The sequence below is a fragment of the Balaenoptera musculus genome, chromosome 19 (genome assembly GCF_009873245.2).
Source record: "Balaenoptera musculus isolate JJ_BM4_2016_0621 chromosome 19, mBalMus1.pri.v3, whole genome shotgun sequence".
Taxonomy (NCBI): domain Eukaryota; kingdom Metazoa; phylum Chordata; class Mammalia; order Artiodactyla; family Balaenopteridae; genus Balaenoptera; species Balaenoptera musculus.
The window spans coordinates 38,115,257-38,128,632 of record NC_045803.1 but is presented as its reverse complement, the minus strand read 5'-3'; positions in this window follow the sequence as shown (position 1 = coordinate 38,128,632).

Here is a 13,376-nt window from a genome sequence, read left to right as displayed (position 1 = left end):
TATTCAAAAGGACAATTTTGATTCAGTAAGCATGGGGTGGGTTCTGTGATTTCACATTTTTAATAAGCCCCCGAATGATGCCAGTGCTGCCAATTCATAGAAAACCCAGTGAATGGCCAAGTTCTGTATTATTCTAAATGCATGTCTATACATGCTTTGGTGAGTATTCAATAATGTAAGAATTCAGGCATTTTTAAATACGTTTTTACGTTATTGTTACAAATTCTCATTTATATGGCAGGCTACTACTACCACTTCTTCAATACTGAGTTTACAGCAGCCACTAAGCTAAAAGTGGCTACCACCTCATTTAATTATTATAGCAACGTTATAAGGCATGTATTGATTCCTTTGCTTCAGATGAGAAACAGAATGCGCAGAGTAGTTGGGCAACTTGTTAGAGTTTCCACCATGGGGAGATCTACCTGATTCAAAACGTTTGTTGGGAGAAGGCTGACGCACAGCATTAGAAAGTGTTGAGCACCTCTTCCAGAAAGGACCCTATTTAGGTTGGGGGGGCCACTTACTATAGTAACTGTTTCTTCCCCTGAGGTCTGGGGCATCATTTGATCAGGTGAACATTTTCATGGCAACACAATGCTTAGCTGACGACATCTGTTCAGAAAAATTTTCTTCAGCTATCTATCTATATTTATATATCTGTATCTATATGAGGTGTGAGGGAGGCTGGGCATCTGAAGCTCATTTTTGTCTATTTTAATTTCACCAGTCTTGTAAAGAAACCTGTCCCGTAAATATGGTTGGCACCAATGCTCTACTATCTATAACTGTCTAGGAATAAGGGTAGTCTGCTCTCACAGCATTATCAACTTATCCTTTTTCCAGTGCTCAGTCAGGGGTAGGGTAAGCTGTGCCAGATGGAGCTCAGCACACAGAACTCATCCACTATTAATAAATAACCTATCAGGCACTCATTTTCATCCAGTGAAGTACCCATGCAGTGGTGGACTAAAATAAAGTGAAACATAGAATTCGGCTATATTCTCTTTTCTTACTTACACACAGCAAAATAAAGCTTACAAATAAACTTCACATGTCAAGGTTATTTCGTGCTGGAACATAAAAACAATTGAAATCACATTTCTTTTAAATGCATTTCCTATCATTAAAATTACATTTATTTATTTTCATTTGTGCAAAATATACCCTCATGCTTTGTTCCCAGTCGCTATTTATACAAGGAAGAGAAGATTTGGCCTTGAGAGGTAAATTAAACCAAGAGCAAGGAATGGACTTTGTAAGCCACATCTCAGGACCAAGTATGAGATAATAAGATATAACTCACACTTTTTTTTATTATGTGGCCAGTCTTGTTAAGTCATCCAACCTTATTGGACCTCAGTTTCTTCATTTACAAAATGAATGGGTTGGGTGAAATCAATAGGTTTCTAAGGCAGAGCAGAGCACTGGTGTGGTGAGATTATTTGTCAAGGGTTCAAGAAATAGTATAACAATAAAATAATCATGGAAAAACTGCCAAGATTTTGGAATGGTTTACTTTAAAAAAGTAATAATTGGATTCAGTTTTTCACTGTAGGCGGGACTGGATATATTAAATAAGCAGTGGCTGGCCATTCTGATATGGTTTCTAGGTGGGTAGCTCTATAATTAAAATGTCTAAAATTGTAAAATATCTAAAATTTACCTGATCTAGGCCTGCAGTGAACCAAGTGATATTATCATTATGTTCTTAACGAGTGTGGTGACTAGAGATTACTGTAGTAATTTATACCCTTGCATTTTTACCCAAATAGGTATTCCGCAGAGGTGGTGTTTGCAAATGTGGCCGTTATCTGTCATGCAAACAGAATGATTGAGAACCCCCAAATATAATGATCCCTACCCTTCCCCCTAGGGGCTTGGAGTTTATAAATATGTGAGACAACTTTTGCAGAGGGGATATCTCAGTTGATTTTTTCTTTTCAGTTTGGCACTTAGGACGTACCAGGCATGGTGCTTGAAACTGGTGACACGTGGATAAAAAGTCTGAGTACTTCCTTAAGAGGTTTACAATCTGGTAGTGGAAACAAACAGAAAAAACAACCCCAATGTCTTATTGTAATAATAATGATAAGCTGCTATAGTGGAGCTGTTAAGAAACCTTGGGAGAGGGATTACCTAAAGAAATGGTGCAGGAGTTGTACCATATTATAGGAGGTGAGTTCTATATGATGAATATTGTAGGGAGAAGAAACTGTATACATAGAAGCATAAAGGAGTGACAACATGAAAAATGTTGGCCATAGAGAAATAGTTTGTAATTGCATTTGTAATTGCAAGGATGGTTTTTGGGTGGGAGACAATTAATTGCCCCTATGAGTATTTAGATAGTTGAATGAAGAAAGTCCTTTAAGGAGAAGCTGACAATGAGGTCTGCTTTGGCTGCCCTTAATCTTCTGTCTATGGATTTGCTGTCAGAATTTAGTTGCTTTTAATGAATCGGGAACCTTTTGCATGTTATCTCACCCTAGAAGTATTCTAAGCGTTAACACTACTGACATATTTACCACACATCCTGGGCCAGCTTTACTCTTTGAGTTGCAAGTTAAGATGCCCTGAAGTTGACAAGAAGAAGCTGCTTCCTTTGAAAAGACTGTGATGATGATTTTGGCTCTTCCAGGTCCATTCTTTTCCATCCCCCGCCCAAACACACTGGAAGGCCTTGAGAGCTAGAAAGAAGCCCTTTTGTTGGAGAGGGATGCTGAAGAGCAGATAAGGCCCACCCTGGGAGGGTGCTCGTTAAAGTCTTGTTTTAAAACAGAGATTTATCGTTTAGTGACCCCTTGAATCTCCCTTGTGATGAAAGAAATTTTCCAATGTTGAAGTATGGGGAAGTCATTGTGGCTTATACATGATTTAACATGAATTTTTTACTAACTAAAACAGCCTGTTTGTGGCCTATCAGACATACACTATACATCTGCTTTAATTATTAAAGAAAAGGGTGTGTGACCAGAAGTAAAGAATGTCCATGTTAAAAACAAAGATTAAATGCGTCCCTTCTTGGGATGTCAGTGCTGGTACTCTTTTGATGATAAGACTCCCTTCCCAGGTGCCAAGGCCAGTTGTGTACATGTTAATCTGTTTTTTGTTTTGTTTTGTTTGTTTGTTTGTTTTTAAACCTTGAAGGAATGTATCCCTGACTTGTTTGATATGCTTTGTTCTGACAAGATATAAAACTTCTGAAAACCATGCTTCTCCAGAGCAGTTCCTCAAAGTTATCTGAGAGGCTGTGTCCCAGGCTATAGTCCTTAGTTTCGCTAAAATAAAACTCTTTTTTATTCCTATTGTAGATTGTTGACTATTTTTGTCGACAGTGGCTTAGACTGGACTGGAGGTAGGATGCTCAGAACAGAAATATGGGAAGGAAGCATCAAATGGCTTCTTGTGTAGCCCATGAGAGTGTTTCCCACAGTATCACAAAAGCTCAAAAAAGAGGTACTGAAAATATAAGCTGTAAAAAAAATCTTTTCCCCATAGCTCTACATCTTCTTGCACAGCCCTGGGTAAATAGTAAGACTCAATAAATGCTTGTTGAATTGATAGTATTGGCAGCTCATTCACTTTATTCTAATTAAATTTCTCTCTCTAGGTGTAAAATGACTTTTCATTGAGCACATTTCAGATAGAAGTTTTTAGACACAGACAATGCAGCCACAAAATGAACTCAAATCCTGTTTGGTTTGATGAGTGCATTTTATTATCTGCCATTTGCTAGCAATTAGATACCAAAAATCTGAAGCTTTTGTAAACACAAGGGGGATTAAAGTACAGCAAGCTCACCAACTACTTGTGATGCTTTTCAAGGAGATTCAGATGATCTATTTTGTTTTGTATTGTTTGCTTTGCTTTGTTGTAAAAGATTCTCTAGAGTATATCTGTTCTCTCAGAGGAACTAGGTGAAAGTAGCATTTGCGTATTTAAGAAAGAGCCTCAGGACATATAAATAGACTCTCATTTATCTAGAGAAGAGTCAGCTTTGGAAGATGTTCCTGCTTACAACCCACTTTGATCACCTCCCCAATAGAGCTCCATTTCAGCTTAGCTGGTGAATCTTGGAAGCTCATATGTGTTTTGTCACAGCTGTGTGTGAAATATTATGTAATTAAATTTTACATTACATCAGTCCAACTGCATAATAAAATGTCATCTGGTTAATTCTGGTTTCCAAATGTCCTTTATAACCAACTCAGAGAAAATATTACATGTGATTCATACCACAAATTGTTACGTAGGCATGTACTAGCATATTTATGGTATTATACCGCATGCCAAATGATGCACTAAATTCAAATATGGACATGCTAATTTCCCTTGTGTTGACAATATGAAGTTCTAAGCATTATTCTTTAATCAGAACACAACCAGTTCACTGAAGTCATAAAGTGGACTTCTCCCAAATCTGCTTGCTTCCTTCCTTTTTCAAAGAAGTCAACTCATTAATTCTTCGAAGTGTCAGTAGACAAAGGAATGTCACACACACACACACACACACACATACACACACACGCATGTGTGTGTATGTGTGTGTGTGTGTGTGTGTGTGTGTATATATATATATATATATATATATATATATATATATATATACACACACACACATATATATGTATATATATATATCCATAAATGTGTTGCAGATTTCATAGTTCAATTACAGAACTGGAGATGCAGGGATATTTTGCAACAAATATTACTTATCTGACTGTAAATGTTTTTGACAGTGTTCCATGTCAAAATCATTAGAAAAATAACACAGGTAAACAAATGACCTGGGTATAGAAAATGACTGGGATTTGGTATGGTATTTTTATCAGGCTGTCTTAAACCAGAAAAAAATGGAGATGATGGTGTTAAAGAGGTATTCCACTGTATCGTGAAAAAAACCTGCCTTTAATTTTATCCTTTTTCCAGAATTTAAAAATGATCTGGAAGAGAATAATGACATTAATTGTGCTTATATTAGGTTGTGTAGGCATTGGACTATTTCCTTTATAGGTATTATCTAATTGATTATCACCAAACCCATTGTGATTGGCTTAATTTTTTTTCTGTATATAATTTTTTTCTGCAAGTTTTCCACTTGCAGTGGACTGGGTACCAAGGATATGGTAGAACACCCATTAAAGTTATTTAAATGTATGGGTTTATCAGTGCCAAACTACCAAACTGTCAGCTCATTTATTTATTTAACAAAACAGAGAACCATTGTCAGCAGTTGCTTGAATATACTGAAAACAATGGCACTAGGGATAGTGGCCAAGGGGTATTTTGGGAGAGCTTTAGCTACTCATTAGGACTCCAGCCTACTGTCAAGAGGGTACCACTAAGGTGAATTATAATATGAGTGGTCCTTCCTGGAGGTGTGCAATGTAATATAGCAACTCTTGTAATTTTGTCAGTGCTGATCTCCCAATCCATGCAAGATAAACAAATAATCCAAGTGAAAACACAGAGTTTACTATGCAAATGTGCCTCCAAGAAACATCTCTAATACACATATTGACAACTCCAAGGCCCTCCTATATAGAAATTTTAGATTCTTCCATTTTAATGAGCTAATAAAGCTGATCAAGGCAAGATGGACTTATTTGATTTGATTTGTTTAAAATAATATCATTGGAAATCAATCCACTTATCAAACAAAGTATATACATATATAAACATTTAGAAACTTTAACATTTGTGCACCTTATTATGTAAGCTGTACGCCTAAACGCACACAAACACACACACACGCTTTCACAATAACAACCAAGATAACATCAGAAGCAACAGATTTTTGCCACATGAGAGTAAATAATTTTGTTCATTTGCTTAAGTTTGGAAGTTTGAAAGTTTGGAAGTTTGAAAATGTTCCTTGTTATTTACATGTATTCATTCTCATTCATTTGTTCATTGACCACTGCTTGAGCACAAAACATTGTTTTAGTCACCAGGGATATAATTGTGAAAAAAAAAAGACATGATCCACCTATCTTCTTAGAGACCTCACATATGGGGGTAGGGGGAGGGTTAGAACAATTAAAAAGTATACTTTTATGCAATGTGATAAGAATTAATAAGAAGAAAGGACAGGGTGCAAAGAAAGCTCCTAGGAGGGAACACCTAACACTGATGGGATGTAATAAAGGCTTCTGAGCTAGTTATCCTTTATTTGCCTCCCAAATACATTCTATGCCCTTCTCTGCTCTGTCTTGCTCTACGATCTCCAAGGATGGTATCTCCTGAGCTCCCATGCTCTCTAACTTCTGTTGGGTTGACCAATAGGAGGCACCAGCAGAAGATAAAAAAGCAAAAGGAGAGTTCAGGGTTTATGCTTCAGCTTCCTTTCCTGCTTTGCTCTGTCTCTGGAAATGGATTAATTCCCCTATGGGTACAGTTAAATGAGTTATCTCCAAACCCCATTTCACACCAGGTTCTAGGTAACTCAGTCATTTCCCTTACCCCAATCTAGGAATAGTAACAGCTTCCAGATATCATTAGTCTTTGTGTGACTCATCATCACTTGTTGGTTCTTATAACCCTGACTACAACTCTATAAATAATTCCTAAATTACATTCTCTCTAGTTAAGTCATTCTGTGTGTGCCATAATTTCCTGCTAGGACCTAGACTGAGAGAGTTTCATACAAAGATAAACCCTGGGGACTTCCCTGGTTGTCCAGTGTAAGACTCCACGCTCCCAATGCAGGGGGCCCAGGTTCCACCCCTGGTCAGGGAACTAGATCCCACATGCCGCAACTAAAAGATCCCACGTGCCACAACTATGAGCCGGTGCAGCAAAATAAATAAATAAATAAATAAATGTTAAAAAACAAAAACAAAACATAAACCCTGGATAGTCTGTAGATTACAACAATGAAGAATGTTTATAGTTAGATAAACTCAAGTTTAGATGCTCCACCTACAGTTTACACCGTAAGCTGTTTATATTGGTCTCTCTAAAGCTCAGTCTTCTCATCTATAAAGCCCTAAGATCTGAAAAGTCATGGGAAAAAAGTTTAGACTTTGTCCACAACGCAATGAGAAGGTACTTTGATAAGCAAAGGTCTTGTCTGCCATGTGACTTTAAAAAGATTGTGCTAGAATTTACAGTAGGGAGAGAATGATGGATATAACATTGAAAGCCAAAAGACTGAGATTTTTATATTTTTGTTCTTCAGTTTTAGCCAGTGTGATTTTATAAGGGCAATAAGAAAGGATCCAGGAGTTGATGTTGCTTATACAGGTCAGGAGAATGGCTTTCATCTGAATTCCAACTCTTGTTTTCATTTTCTTTCACTACACTGATGAGTCAATCTATCAGGAAAATGGAAACATGGTTAAAAACAGAGATGGGTGTAGTTTATGTATTAATCAAGGACTTGGGAAGCCTGGATTGAGAAATCCTGAGATTTCTAATTGTGGGCCAGTTAGTAACATGAGACAAAATTGTAAAGACTTGGTAGAGATTACATTTCATAGCACAAGAACCAGCAATCTACGACAAATCCAGTGGAACTGAAGGGACAGCTTATTATCCTAATGGTTGAAATTAAAATATTAAATAAGAGGTAACTTAATTAAATACAAATAAAGCTATCTAGTGAAGCTTCATTTGAAGTTGTAGAGAGACTATAAAATGTGTATACTTGTAGGGACTTGCTAAATATTTTGAAATTTTGTGGAAAGCAGTATATAAATTAAGATTGAGATTATAATTCTTTTAGTATATAATACCAAACATACTGTGGGGACACGTTGAATGTAAATTAGTTTAAAAGAAACAAGGAAATGCTACCTTAGTGTTATCTATAAAGGAGCTGAAATAATTTATTAAAGTGGTTAAGAGTATGATCTGTAAAAATATTTAGACAAAACTGAATTTAAATCTGGACCTTGACAGTTACTTCCTGTATGACCATGAACAAATTAATCTTTCTGATCTCAGGTTTCCTCAATAGCTGAAATAGGGCCTCAGCCTCATATCCTGAGGATTGAATAAGTTTATTAATATAGATATTTTGTACAGACCCAGACTCTCAAATGCAATTGCTATCATTATTATTGTTAAAAATGAAGCGTTCATAGAGTCCAAGAGAATGTCGTAGATAAATATAAGTTAAATGATGATTATTAAAAGCATGTCAATACATAAAAATAATAAATGTTAAGCAAAAAGCTAAATAATGTAGCATTAGTTATCACTCTCTTTTCTCTTCTCTCCCTTTGTATAGCTTTCCAATATCCAACTAAATATCTTAAGGTAAGGATTAGGGATTTAGGGGAGACTTTTCTTTTATAATATAATTAATATCATTATGTAACTTCTTTTGAACATTTTTAAGTTAAAAATTTGCTACCTCCCAAATGTTATTTCATACATATATATGAGTGATTATAAAAAGTCAGAATGTTGGTTATGTAGTTTAATTATGGCTCACATGTATTGTAGGACAATCAAAACCATCAAAAAATGGTGCTCCAAATTTTTCAGGGTGGGAAAACTCTACAAAATTAGCCTTGTATAAATCAGAAGTAAATTTCTTACTTCATCTATCCATATAATTTTAGTGACCCTTCTACCATACAGTTTTCAACAAATTTTGTTCTCAGAGTGAACGAACAAAGGTGATTTGGAAATATCTCAGAGTTTAAACAGACAGTGTTAGTTTATAATTCCATGCCTCACATTAATTTACAGATTATTTCAAGTAGAATTCATGAAAAATTCCAAATAATTACATTTTCAATGCTGGAGTTGATGCCTTTGGAAATACAAATAATTTCACAACTAAAAAGTTATCTTTAACTTAAAGAGTCCAATTAAACCAATTCAATTGCTATATGGTGGCAATTTAAATTATGTTCTTACTTTTAATGAAGTAATTACCTGCTAAGCATTGCCATGCAAATTCTTCAATATTTTCCAAGAGTAACTCTTTTTTTTTTAAGAAGTTTAGAGAGGCCAAGCAACCGTAAAAGAAGATGAAAATTTGAGCCCATAACTTCTTTCCACAGTAGATGAGATGGTACATGAAGTATCTCCTGACTATGCCCTCATTTGTGATATTCAATGAATATGGATTAGCAATTAACCATGGCTACACTCAAAGCTAAGATAAATTACAGGAATAAATTCAGGATAGACGTGTGGTGTGCAATCCGTATTGATCAGCTTGCAGAAAATGACCTCGAAATTACTTTCAATTTTATGTGGCTAGAGATAGTTCTTGCACAAGTATTTTGTCCAATTATATAGGAGCTGTCATTAGAGATGTTGGGAAATTGCTAAGGAAGCAATTAGTGTAGGATAGAGTCCAGAAGAGTCATATTTATTTTTAAACTCAAAGAAAATAAAACCCATGTTCACAATCTCATAGAATCATGATATTATTAATAGCTCAGTCATTTCTGATACTTCCTTGGATTGTCATTGTCATCTACTCATCAGTTATTCAACCATGAACACCTTGGGAACAGATGCTATATTTTGGATCTCTACACATTCAATATCTGGCATGCAGTAGGGAGTAATGAATGTTTGTTAAATTGAATAAGGAATCTGAAAACTCTCTAGAGCATTGAAAAATATAGAACATGTTCTCATTCCACACATTTGATTTTTTTTCTCCATTATCCTATGGATCAAGATTTTTCAGATGAGGAAACTTACATACAGAAATATTTACAAGCTGTAAAGCAAAAGAATAACCAGCCTTTTGCTATTTTCAAATGTTTTCCATAGAAAATTAAAATGTAATGAAATTTTAGATACTGTTAACATCAACCATTCTTTGGGCAGAAGAAGAAACTAACGGAGAACCAGTTTTAATTATTTTACTCAAGAAGACATAGCTATTTGGTAACATATTTGTATTTAATGTTAATAATAACATTACTTGGCTTTAAATAATAAGAATCTTAGTATATATTGAATATAAACTAATATTCAAACTCCTTATCAGGCCAATAAGTTTTTGTATAATCTTGAAACGCTGTAACTCAAATTTGAGCCTTTCTCTCCTTCCTTCACTTTATTCTAGTTTCCCAATATTCCTTTTAGTTTTCAAATTAACTACAATACTTTTGGTGTCAAATACTTTGTACATACTCTGTATTCATCTTAGAATTTCATGTCCCTCTTATCCTCTAAGCCTTCCATTGATTTTTTTTTTAATTACTCTCTTACCACGTCTTCCAAACTAAACCTATCCCAATAGCCTTCTCTAATTAATCTCCATCAGGTGTATTTTGTTTACTAACATCATAGCATTCATTTCTCACTTTCTAATTCTATTATTATTGGTTGACTTATGCATCAACATTCTTTCTTCCGGAAACATTATGTTCTATGACGTCAGGGGTGATCTTTGTTTTACTAATTACTATATATAAATCATCTAAGATAGTGCTCAGTACATGTTAGCCATTAGTAAACATTGCCTGATTTAAAGAGTAAAAGAACAAATGAATCATTGTCTTACATACTCAGCAACCACACTATTATAAAGATGCCTGAGGGCTGACGTGAATCCAGCTCAGGACATACAAATGTCATTACAGTGACAGAGGTGTGAAATTGAGGATCCAACTTCTAATCAACTATATTCTGTGCATTATTCAGAGTGTCTTTAACTGGCCAAGAAAATGCCTATTAGTTACAAAATATAAATGATCTTTTAATATTCTCCTCCATAGGCTTATTTTTAAAGGTTCATGAATAATGCTGCTCTGATATTGAGAATGCTTTTATTATTTTTCTATTAAGAACTTATTAATCTTCCCAATGAATGACTGCTAGATGTAACTTGCTTATACAGATTTATATTAGTTGATAGAAGAAAGCTATCACTCATAAAAAGATGCTAAAATTAATTTCTCCTACTTTATTAAGAGTTACGTATTCTCTGTGTGTAACATCCTTTTAGGAAATAAGATGCATGTCATGCTTGGGTAAGACTGCTCAGGGCAAAGTAGCCTCAAAAGATTCCCTGGGAACCCAGAAAGAAGTCCAGACTCTTTTCTTCCCCAGCACTGTGAGCATGGTATAAAGAGGATCAAGGGGCCATTGGCTGAACGTTGTCAGTTCCTTACCATTCCAAAAGTAGCAAAGAAGAGAAAATCTGTATATGTCTGTACCATTATATGTAATGCAAATTAATGACAGATACATTTGATAGAAGAGTACAAAGCCTGAGGAAATCTTTGAAAGCCTCTTTTTTAAAAAGATTCATCTTCCAAGACAATTAGAATGGTGATGTCTTATGGTGCATTGATGAGAATATGTTTATTTCAGTATAGAAAAACAGGGCTTACTTCGAAGTGTGAATTTAATAAATATTTACTGAATTAATACATATATCTAAGACTATTTTAACTAATAAAATATTTGCCCATCTATCCATCTATCTACTCACTCACTCATCCATTCATCTACTTATTTAGTTGTGTAACATAATTTTGAGAAATAATTTTATTTCAGGTACTGGATTGGATGACACATACTATATTAAGCAAAAGTACTTGGTTCCTACCTCTGTGGAGACTTTATCTAATAACAACCCACATTGTAAACTAGATACATATTCAGTCCGTTTTTTCAACATTCCATCCTTCAGAAAACTACCTTTCTCCCATTCCATGTGGTACTAATTGAGCTGACAGTCTTAGCAACTTTTATGTCTCTGAGAAGAGATGGCCCATGATATAGGGCCTGGTAAAACATACCCTTTATTCCCCTGGTTTTAATAGTTAGTTTAAGGGCAATTGCATTAATGAGGTGACATCAAGCAGAGAAGGGGTCTTCTCAGAAGTTGATCTACAGTAACTGGATGAAGAAGCTCTATTTTTACAAGACAATTTCCAAGACTGGGGAGTTTGACCATAGGGCTGTGACATCCTTTGTAACTCCTATATGGGAAAAGCTTGTTTTCAGAGTAAAACTGGGCAGAGCTAAGCAGAAAAGAAAACAGAGAGAGGCCTTTTCCCTTTGTAACCCAGAGCCAAAGTATGGGATGAAGGATGTGGAACTCTCTCTTTGAATCTGTGAGCTACCTTGGCATTCTTCCCAGAAAACAAAGGTATCTTGATGAACTCAACCACTTAGATATTTCTTGATGGAATTGATAGATTTCAGAATAAAGGGGAACAATTACAAACACCCATGCATTTTTAAAATAAAGTGAATTGGAGATGTAGGAGAAACAAAATTCAACTTAGCCTTAGATTTCTCCTTAAACTAAGACCCAGAAAACATAGAACATGAAAAGCTCTAAATGTTGGAGTAGACCCAAAGGAGAAAGTATATCAAAATTAATGCACCTTATTCTGTGATAGGAGAGACATGTTACCTGCTTTTCTCCATCAACACTATAACTGCCCAATCCAGGTACTATCACTTCTTCTTGTTTCCTCTATCATCATCTTCCTGAGCATCACTGAGCTCATAAATAGGGACGTTAATCTCTCCTGTACCTGTTTGGTGGGAAGATTGATGGAATCAAATGACAGGTTCATGAGATAAGTCTGAATTTCATGCTTGGCTCAAAAAATAAATCTAAGATAATACAAACACGATCCACAAATATTGTGATATCATAACTATATCAAAATCCATATTAGCTTTCCATTAAACTCTGATGACATCTGGTCTCTCTTTAAAATCATCCTTTGTGTTTCAAAATTCATATTTACCACCAAGGTTTTTTTTTCTTCGTCTGCTTCTCCTGTTCCTCCTCCTTCTTCTTTTCCTCCTTGTCCTCTTCCTTCTCTTCCTTCCTCTTATCTTTCTCTCTTTTTTTGGATTAACACTCACAAAAACAAACAAACAAACAGAAAATATATAATACCACTAAACTTTAGTGTATAGCTGAATGATTTAACATAAGTAAGCATATGCAGCCACCACCCAGATTAAAATATAAGCTATTCCCAGCACATCAAATAGCAGCATTTTCAGGTCCAAGCAAGAAAGTAATAATTGAGATTAAGACCAGAAGGCTATGTGAAGTCTTTGGGATCACTATATCTTCCTTGCATGAAGGAGGAGGAACTAATTACTCTAAGCTCAGCATGTGTATCAATGATTTTTTTATAAAGTTTCCATGACATGCGGAGGCTGAAAGGGGAAGTAACCTGTCCCAGTTATGAAGACATGCTATGAACCTGAGTCTGTGTGACCCTACATGCTCTTCTCAATACTGTTGGATTCCCAAACCTTTCATATAAATTTATCACAGTGCATACCATTTTATACTTCTGAAAACCCACTAGATACTACACATTTTGAGCTCAGGGACCACATCAAATCTTTATATTGACAGCACCTAACACAGAGCTTAGAGAACATCTTAGATTTTAGAAAAATTGTGG